The following is an 11362-nucleotide window of genomic DNA, read 5'->3' on the forward strand; positions in this document are numbered from 1 at the left end:
TTGTTACTTTGGAAATTTTGAGTATGAAGAACAGACCAGTCTTAAGGCCAGGGAACCACTGGTGCCAAGGGCAGGAAGGTAAAACACAATGATTATAGGTGGAGACTTAGTGAAAGCAGTGTAGTATTCAGCATATTTATTTATAGATGCACAATAAAAGCCGCAGAATTGTTTACACATATGTCCAATTGTGTATTTTTTCTGAGGAACAGAAAGCTACTCTTCAAACACGGAAAAAAAAAGTAACTCACCAGCAATGCCCTATACTGCTGATTCTGAATATTTTGTTATTATGTGTTATTTTAGAACTAAGGCCTTGTTTGTTTAGAATTTAAGTCAAGATAAATAAAATATGTTGCATATTATGTGATTTGTTATGAATATACAATAAGACAGCTCCATTTCTCTGGGATTTTTATAACATGGTTGAATTTCTCAAAATGGACATGATTAATTTCTAAGAGTCATGATATTATGGCAGGAGTCACTGTCAAGTTTTAACCAAAATCCTCCTTAGACTCCCTTTACCATAAGATGCAATGTTTAGCTTTTGCTTCACTTTGCAAAAAGATTTATATTGAGACTTCTAAGCACTAAAATCTTCTTAACATAGATCCCATCTTTTCTACATTGTATGGAATAGATTTTGATGGATTCTCTGGAGCACAGTGGAAATAAATCATATCTACCCAGTCAATATGTACTATGTCCCTGATTTATCTTATTTGCAGATGGACTTTTCTGCTCATATTTTGAAACAGCCATTTGTAAAAAGGTTCTGAACTAAGAATAAATTGTTTGGTATTGTAAAAAAAAATCTATTATATCACACAATGTGCAGTCTTACGAGTCTATCTATTTCCAAGCCTGTTTCTTGAATAACACTGAAAATTTATGCCCACTTTAATTATTATTTCTGCCCATTGGACTCAATGGAATTTTCCAGTTCATAAAACTGGTTTTAAAAGTACTTTCCAGCCCCGTTTGTAATTAGGATGTCAGTGACTGCAAAAGTTCAGATAAAGCAGGACAAAGTATTCTGGGATTCATGGCTGGGCAAAGGTATGCTAAGCACTAGAACATTTTATTATCTCCAAATCCAAGCAGTTCTCAGGAAATCCACAGGCTGTGTAGTTAGAAATTCAGGTTCCTGAGTTGTTGAGAAAAGCATTCCTACTCATTTTAAGTTTAGGAAGCAGACAACACACAAGCTGAAATTTGTGGTTTTAAAGCCCACAGTAAAAATATGTAGAACTTGAAGATGTGCCGCTATTTTAAATAATTTTTAAAAAGCTGTTCAAAGTACTGAAACGAATCACTGGTTTCCAATGAACTACTACCTCTTCAATTCTCAAAGGGTTTCCAAAAGTGATTGCTAATGTTTCAGCTCTTGAATTTCTAATCTCAGCTACCACCTGTAGGTGCTATTTTATTACTACTTTTACCTTCCTCCGACCTTACTTCCTCCTTGTTCATCTTTATTCTTTTTTATAACACACACCCCCCCCTAAAATGCGTTAATATATCTTGAATTTTATATAAATCGCTTAATTCTTCTTCCATTTTCCTTTATATCTCCATCTCCTCTTAATTAGTGGTTCCTTATTCTATGACTATTTAGAGGGTCTTTAAAAGTCTCTTTTAAGGAACAAAGTTTCCTACTCAATTTGTTGTACAACTTTATGGAATAGTGCTGAAAATTAACACTATAAATGTAAATTATGGTATGTTATTTAAAATCAATGATTTACCAGCAGCTTATTATTTGAAATCCTTAAGCTTCCTTAGCATTTTCTTCTTGAAAATTCACTATTTTTTTTTAATCCACATTTAGGCTAATCTCAAAGAAGTTTATGGTTTCCCTGTATCTATGATGCTTTCTTTATAATAACTCTTGTCTGTACTACCTCAACCAAATAAATACATCTGGTATGTTTCATGCACCACGGAGTATCTCTTGAGTTTCTCGAGCTCTGTTTTTTCAGGACCTTGTTGAGACCATAATTTGGAAAGAGTAGATTATTCCAGATTTTGGAAATATTTACCTGTTGCCAGAATTCACTTATCACTTTCATAAGGGTGTTTCTCTTTGTTTGGTTTGGTGATTTGGAGGTTTTGTTTGCTTGTTGTTTTTTTTTTAATATGGGAAAAACTTACTCTTTAGGAATTATATGTTTTTAATGTATCAGAATCAATTTGCCAAGAATCAGCAAGTTGCCTTGTGAGTGTAGTGACACAGAGGAACATATTTAGAAGGCATATGGTAGAGAAAGCAGGGTGTGCTGCACCCTGGGAGATTTCTTCCTATTTTCCTGCAGTACTTCACTGACTAGAGCACATGGGTATGGGGCTCTCTTGAATGTGTATTAATTGAATAAGAGACCATTTCCTAATGATGAATTCTATGCTCATTTAGTTTCTTTCTTGTTTACAAAAATAACACCCTTGAACAGTCAGTATACAGTAATTACTGGTCTCCCCGAAGAGAATTAAATAGCATGCCTTGTTATTCATTATGCAGTTGTTTTGTGCATAACATACAACTTTCAGCTGAAGCAAAGCAAAGAAAAAGCCAGAAGACATGATATATGTTTTCTCTAGATACATAAATAGAGAAGATATAATTAAGAAATGACATAACATGGAATAAGTGTATATGTTCATCTTCAACTGCCTGGTGTCTTTTTTTCAAGTACATTGACACCTGCACACACGGGCAAAATGCACCTTTTTGCAGGGTCTTCTCTAGTGCAGTTACAAGACCAAGTGAACTGTTTAGGTTGGTGTGCGTTTCAAATGCCAGTAGTATCTGCAGCATCACAGAGCTGAGCATGGCCTGCAAGTGCTTTCTGAGAAGCCTGACTAATTAGTGCATGCTGAGCCTCATACTGCTAGAGCTGAGCTCCTGATACCTAGGCTAAATATAATTCCACAAGAAGCCCCTCCAATGATACAGTAGTGGAGATGTGTTTTTGAAAGGTACAAAATTCAGAGGCAATGCACTACTTCAGTCTTCTTATTATACTCACTACTTGCAGACTTTTTGTTATCTGTATCTTTGGGAATGCCTCAAAACTGCTTTCTACTTCAGTGCTGTATATGGGTTTCTCATACTCACTTATGTCTGAAGAGCAAAGTAAAATGATTGTCTCACTGAAAGATCTCTGGGCATATTGACATCCCACATGCATTCTGCTAAGCTTCCAAAGTTTGTTTTTTACTGTATTTAGTTCTTATTTTTGGCAATCGTATTACAATTATAGCCTCCTAGGCAGCCACTGTTTAGAATCTTACTTGCTGCAGTAATCTGAGTTCCATTGATAAAAAGTGGCTTGAAGGCCAACTTTATATTGAAACCACTTTATATTTAAACCTACTCTGTTCACTGCATTTTTGTTGATTTGGTATACCAGAGTTTTCAGAGCTTTCCCCTGGCTGTCTAACAGCATGGTGTCCAGGCTGCTTCCAATGGATGTTAGTTTTCTATTCTTTTTACTTGTCTTTCAAACTGCTATAGCCTACTCATCTAAAAAGAATCTGGCTCCTGAATTTCAGTGTTGGAAAATACCACTTAGTTTGGTCTCACAAAACATGTCAAATTTAATTACATTAATTTTTTTTTTCTCTAGGAGGTCAATCGTACTTACTTACAGGAATTATTTCAGAAAGTGACTTAAGGCAAAGTCAAGAATAACCTTTTCTTTTCTGTGCTTCAGACTGAGCTGTTGCAAGATGCAATTGTTTATTACTTTCAAAATTGTCTTTCCAATTTATGCCATGGTGTGACATCCAGCTCATTTATATTTGGTATGATAGTTGTCCTAACAAACTTTGTTACAGATTGTTCTAATCTCTGTGAAGACCAGCAAACACTCTCAACTGTACAAGTATTCTCCAACCTGGATCATGCTGTAGTGTAGTATGGACCTATCTAGATTCTGACATAAGACCAACATATACAGTATTGTTTACTTAGAAATCACTCTAAATTGGCCCAAGGAAGATCATTTTATGCTAAGGGTTATCTCTCAGGTGCGCAGAACCAGAAATTTCATGGACCAGTCCAGTGCCCATCTAATGAAGGAAAAAAAGGCAACAGTGTTGGGGTGGGGAGGACAGACAATTGCACTCCTCATGTCACACTGATACTGAAGCACATTCAGGCAATAGAACTTGGTGTGACCTCCAAAATACTGCACTGCTGGACTGTGTACATATAGGTATTAACAGAGTAATTGCCATCAGGGCAATGCAAAGTACTGCAGGTAGTGTTAATAAACAACCTTTTACTTGTAATTAGTATTTTTCTTTTCATAATTCATGGTATACACCCATCCAACTTTGTATATACAATGTAAACACACTATGTATTCCCATATGTTTATATGGACCCTGATTTTCTTCAGAAACCTGCTTATGTGTTTGTGTCTTTTGTTATTGGCTGAAAATATTTATCTTGTCAGGTGTTAGAAATGCAAACTTTGTCCTAAACCCTTTGAAGCATACCAAAATCTTCTCATGTTTGCAGATGTTGCTACTTATTTATTTATTGTACTAATGCATGTATTTCAAAAGGATTTATTATACTGTTCACCATTTATCTGTTCTGATATTGGCTTTAGGAATGAGAATTTGAAAGATCCTTTTCTTGAAAGAAAGGCAGGGTTACTAGTGAAGATATTCTAACCCATGACACTGGAGCGCTTGCATTCCATGCAAGTGAGAAGTTTGTTGTTGCAAATAAATTTATTATGAGAATGTTTGAAGGTGATGAAATAGGAGAAGGAAATGAAAGGTAGTTGTTTATTTTTTTCCTCAAAACCAAGTTTGAAGTGAAGGAATGATGAAATAATCATTTTGAATTTAGAGGCACTATAAATTAGAATCATAATAAACTTTTATATTGTAATGACCGTAAGAAAAAAAGAAGCAATTCTTGAAGAATTATTTGTACCAGTAATGGCCAAATCTCCTGTGCATACAGCGTGTTCCTCTGTGGGACTGTGGACTCACAGCATCATCAGAAAACTGATGGGTTCAGAAAAAACAAAAAAATTGCAAATGAATGACAGCAACATCCATCAGCCTTGCCCTTCAAAGAGAACTCTTACCCATAGCCCCAACAGGAAGTTGTGACAGTGTCAACTGGATCTCTGACTTAGTGTAAAACCTTATAATATGGACTAATACTGGGAAGAAGCTGGTCAAGCTCAAAACAGAAAAAAAATTAAACTGGACTTAAAATTTAAGAAACTAGAGAAGAAAGTGTTTAACTCATAAGTTCTTGACATGTTCAAGTGATTTTTGAGGCTTTATGATGATGCAAATTATCTGTGTTTATAAAGTATCACTGGAGAAATAAAACGGTAGTTGAAACACAGGTCCAGCTCTTTTTGAGCTTAAACTCTGAGGCCAGATGAACATGCAAGTAATTCATGTATAGAATTAGGATTATCAAGTTTTGTTGTGGCAGCTGCATAAAGCATACTTAATTGTTCATAGTGAGCTAAACAGATGGGTGTCACCAAAATTAAGATAAATATATAAATAAAGATGCTTAATTATTTTGCTCTTAAGAGTTAAAGAAAAGGTCTTCCCCTTAATTCTATTTTTAGATTGTTTTTTGGTGTGTGTGTGGGTGGGTTTGGCTTGGGGTTTTTTTTGTAATGGTGTAAAATCTGTAGAGTTACTCCGTAGTTACACTGGCATGAGATTCCAAAGCTGCCATGCTGAGAGATAAAATACAAAGCAGTACTTTGAGTTTGCTGTGTAACAACATCAAGTATGGGTATTACTCAGCTGCTTTTTCCACATGTGAGAATAAATTTACAAAGTTAATACCATGATTAGTATGACTTCCCAGAGCTGCTCCCCTGCTTCCAGTGACACACTCTTGTTCTGACCGGTTAATTCACAGCTCTTCAAAGTGGCTCTGAAGACAATTTTGTTGCCCTATTTAAGGTTTCACTGTCCATGTATGGCAAAGTGATCGACAGGAGTTGTTGAAGTGACCTTATGGTTGGCCTGTGTGGAATGGATACAAAATGTCCCTAGGCACTAGGTGGGAGGTCACACAAACAAATTCATCAAGGCTTCATACCGTCTCTGAGCTCCCCTACCACTGCTTGAGAACTGAGCATACCTGTGCCTTTGACCTCTCTAATAAGACATATCCTGTAGTTTGAAAGCTGTAGCCTCAAAAATATAACAACCTGAGGATGTCTTCATTTCCATCTAGTACTTCATTAGATAAAAATTAGAAAATATTTTTCATTTCCTTGTAAATGTGGTAGAGACCAGCTTGGTAAAAAGATCGAATAATCATGTATGTTGGGTGTCTTACAGTTTTTTAACACTTAGGACATTGTATGATGGGCCTTAATGTTGCTGATCCTAGGCTGAATGTAGATTTTGCCATTAATTTCAGTAGGGATTGTTGTGGGTGCTGAGCTGGTGTGTGCTTCCTCTACCTCACCTGTGAACCTGGCATAGTAATACTGTACAAACTTGCATGAATGAGATCTCTTCCAGATCATAGCTGGTTGTAAACTACCAAGTCTGAGCATAAAATGGGATGGGTGGAGAGAATGAAAGATAACTCTCCACAGTAACACTGAAATATTTTAGAGAGATCTTTGAATGAAAAGTGGTAAATACTGATGGTATTCCTAGAGGTTTTTGATACATATAGCTTATATATAGCTTCTTGAAAGGGATTATTCCACAGTAAGTTTTGTGATTGGTTTGAGTGGTTTGTTTTTTTTTCCTGTCCTGGCATTCTGAATTTTCCTAGGATTATCATAATTTCCTCTAGGCCTGAGTTGCAACGCAGGTGCCTTGCCATCTTGACTGGCCCTCAGTCCATCTCCACACACGCTATACCTTTTAGGCAACAATATTCTTTCTGTAGAGGATAATGCAGCTCTTTTAAAACACTCTCAACTCAGCAAAACTGGTCCACTCAGACTTGGTGATTGCTGCTGAACAGAAAGACCTGTCAGTGAAATTTCTACCTTTTAGCATCTGTAAATAGAGGCAGATCCTATGTAAAGCAAGTATTGATTCCATGAAACATTTGTATTGCAGGCACAAAGTTAGAAAGGATCAGTTAGGGGCAAAATGTGCTACAGAACATGTAGTTATGTTTCCTGCAGCACTGGGGGACATCTCCTCCTCACTAGGATTGGGGTTTTAGGATAGCAGGTAAAGAATAGGACGCAAGCACATTTGGGATGGGCATGCAAGAAAGTGCAAGACAGTGAGGAGCACTGTGTTTTCTTTGTTCTCAAGGAAGGTTTGAATTAATAGCACTCTACATTTGATGAAAGCAGTTTCATCTCCCTTTCCAGAACCCCATTGAAAGGATGACTGTAATATATTTTACAAACAGATGCAAACTTCTGTTCTCCAGTTCTTTCTTAAAAAATTCTGCCTGAAATGCAGTTTGAGTATTGTTTAAATCCACTGATAGTACTTCTCTTTCAATTCTTTCTATTGAGTTGTCCTCCTGTTGTCTCCTCACCTGGTCAAAGTGGTGGCAATAATGAGAAGAACTTTTCTAATGAGTGAAGTCCTTCCAGCTGAAGAAAAATCCACCTAAAACTATGTAGATTTCCATTTTAATCTTAAAACTTGCACACAGTTATACATCAAAGTTATACAGTGCAAACATCAGTCTGATGTTTGAAGCTGAATGGCTTTAAAAAGAAAACTTTTTTCTTTTTTTCATCAAAAGCTTCCAACCTAACAGTTTTAGAACCCTCAGATATTTTTATAGCGGTATTTCTGAATGTATTACGCAATATAAAAAATTTAGGAAACCAACTCTCTGTCCAAGAGAGCTTAGAAAGGAAGACCAAATCCTGCAATCAATTGATGCAGGCAAATGCCACTCCATTAATTTAATAACAGGTCTCTGCAGTCTGCTTTCAGGGCTGAATCTTACACAAACATCATGGAGGAGATTTAGACACAGAGTGACATAATCTTGGTGCACATTTTTTGCTATCTTTTAAGTGTTTTACTATCCTTACCCTATGCAATCACTCATTCTTCCTTGCCCTGCCTTCCTATCAAAGGATGTCGATGCTGCAGATATTTCTTAGCTAAGTGCCAATGTAGCTAAAATCAAGGAATTAAAAAATTGCTGTCTATATAGCTGTTAAACTAATTTATTCCACCACTTTGAAGGAAATGGGGCAGCTTTTTGTGGTGATTTCATGATTTGATAAGAGGACTTTAGATCTCAATCCATCATAATTCTAGGTGCCTGACATTTTGTATCTTGTTCCAGTCCCCACTGAGTTGCTTCCAATTGTCTGCAATCAAAGCACTCAGGGATGTCTTACACAACCTTTTACTTGCCTTTTTTTTTTTTTAATCTGTAATTAAATTTCCCATTAAAAGACTTTCTTCAATATACACTTAAGTTCTGCTGATCTCAAGCTACACAAATGATTTTTGTTTAAAGATATAGCAGGTCCTTGACTCTTAAAACACTACCTGGGTCAAGAACTGAGGTAAGGTCTTACCTATATTGTCTTTAACCCTGTGGAGATGCAAGTAGTGAGTTACGGAATGAAAAAATATGAGCTCCAACATCTAAAGTCCTACAGAATTATGCAAATCAAGAAGACATTATTATTTGCCCCTCCCATTTGCTCTTCTCTTACAGTTAAGTGACAGTCATGCTTGTATCAAGTGGTACTTATTTCCTGAGCAACTTATTGGACTCATTTTCTGTACAATACTGATAAATTCATATTTTTTAAGGGCCAAGAGCAGCAGAACTGGCAGGTCTTACAAAACTGCTTTTGTCAATAAATTTACCAGTTTGGATTATTTTAGATACACAGTAGTTGAAGCTGATGTGAATCCCAGAACACTGTGGCTATGAAAAAGTGAATTCCATTGCCTATGAAAAGCAGAATCAAGATACCTGCATGAATAATTTTTCTATGTATGTGATGTAACAGGTATCTTTATGCTGACATCCTGATTGCTAATGGGATGGTGTATGGTGCATGGACTGTGTCACATTAGATCTGAAGACCTAAAGTGAAAGTAAGGAGACCAAGATAAAGTATATTGAAACCTTGCTCAGGAAATTTCTACAAGGGTTGACTATATTTTGTTTTCTTTTACATGAATGTATAGATTTACAGGATTTGAAAATTGAAATCATGTGTCAAAATAGTTTATTATTAACATTCTTCTGTAATTAGAGAATTAAATGTTATCGTATACATAGAAACAACTTCCACCTGAATGTTTCTGATACTGCTGCATCTTATCTAAATGCTAAAAAATTCAGGAAACATCACTTTGACAGAACACAACAACTTGTTGATGTGCAGTGAAAAGATTTTTTTTTTTTTAAGTGGGATTTTGCATTTGTTAGTGACACTATTTGTGATACAGGGCTACTGTTCTTGGGCTACCATCAATCAGCATTTCTTCTGTCTCTACTGACTTGAGTGACTGGGTCTCTTGAGAACCTATCTTGAAACTCTTAATCCTTCTGAAAGTTTATTTTGCATACCATATATATTTACAGCAACCCATTTGAAAACCCTTTAGATTTCTTAGTACATGGCCTGGGACATTATTCGTGGTGACAGGAAAACAGTGCTGTAGTCAAGGGTTGACAAGATTAACAAGTATGATGTTATTTTATTGCCCATTTCTTTCATAGTATCACACGCTGCTCAGCGAGGACTGTGGGCCATTCTTTTAGAGTATTTCAGTTTTGAGGGGCATTTTTTTCATTCTTGAAAGCTAAGAATGAAAATAATCTGCAACTGCCGTTTAAAATATGACCATCTTTGCTGGCTTCTCTCTGAGATTACAGTACTTGTAGTCTAACTGAGATATTTTTAGAACCAGAAGTACCATATCCAGCTGGGAACCAGGTTGTTTGCCCATTGTAAGACACCCAAAATCTCAGCAATCCTTCAACATGTCACATGAACAGTTCTGCACTTTGCCAATACTGGTGTTCACACCAGTTATTTCCTCTACTTTTCAATCAAACACACAGACACAAGTGAGAAAAATAGGGAAACGATTTCTTTGACAAGTTGCTTAAAATAAATGGGAGATTTTGAAGGTGATAAGAAATTTTAACTGGCAGAGATAGACCACAACCCTGTGGTCAGAGAAAAACTGGTATTGTCAAAAGTGTATAGCAAAGCAAGAACACATTTATGAAAGGAAAAATGTGCCAGCAGTGTTGGTAAGACAATGTTACTGCTATAGACCCATTTAAAGAGCAGTGCATTTACAGCTAGCAAAAATAATGAGTTATGCCGATCAACCCAAACATGGCTCAATAGAACCTTTAAATTTCCAAAACCCAAGGATATACATTAATTTTTCACACATAATGCACCACGATATCCACACATACTGAATTTGTTTGAGAGATGTTCAATTCCTTTTTGCTGGAATAGCCAGACTGGGAGCAGGTTTCACTACACATGGGGCAGGGGTACTCTGTGTATAAGATCAGAGAAGAAATGTGAGATATTTTGGCATTGTTTGAATTCTTCTTAAGTTAGTATGTAAATCAAAAATTCCTGTCAGTCCAGCACCAAATATTACCAGCCTTCAGCATCAGGTTAATGTTGATATCCGGTCATATTCAGATGTGGCAAATGACAAATTTCTGTGGTGTAATGGCAATTAATAGCAGAGACTCAGAAACCATTTAAGAGTGTTGGATGTGGTCCCAAGTTAGCACTTGCAGGTGAATTTCACCGTGCAGGATTAAAGTGTTTTATCTGGAGACCTCCTGGTCTTATCATATGATTGCAGAAAGGGAAAAAAGTGCCTATTATACATCTAAAGTCAAATGATTCACTGCACAGCATATCCACCATCTTCCTTTCAGGGCCGTATTTCAAGAGGTTTGGCAGTGAAGCAGCCTGGCTGTGTGAGAGCAGAAACCTCCGCTGGTGAACAGGGAGAGTGGCTCTGTAACATCAGCTATGGAACAAAAAGCTGAAAAATTGGGTGGGGGCCGTGGGTGTTGCGATTTTAAAAAATGCTTAAACGTTCTTTAACTTAATTGTTTGGTTTTTTTCTATTCAATACATAAATGAGAAATTTATCACCCACACACTCTTGTCTGTTTCAGCGGGAAAAGTGTGTTTTCTCACTTTGTGCTATTCCAATTGTTACAAATGGGAAAAAGTAGTGAAAATATGTCTTGACGATTTGCCCCCAGCCCCCCAAAGGATGGCTATTTTGTTTCTGGAAGAAAAAACCGAGAAGCTACTTACTTGAACTCAAAGGCACAGTGTGGCGGTTTAAGGCACTGACAGTGCGGGGAGAGGAGCACGATTTGTTCCCCCCGCTGGAG

Source organism: Corvus brachyrhynchos, unplaced genomic scaffold, assembly GCF_000691975.1.
Source record: "Corvus brachyrhynchos isolate BGI_N302 unplaced genomic scaffold, ASM69197v1 scaffold16, whole genome shotgun sequence".
NCBI lineage: Eukaryota > Metazoa > Chordata > Aves > Passeriformes > Corvidae > Corvus > Corvus brachyrhynchos.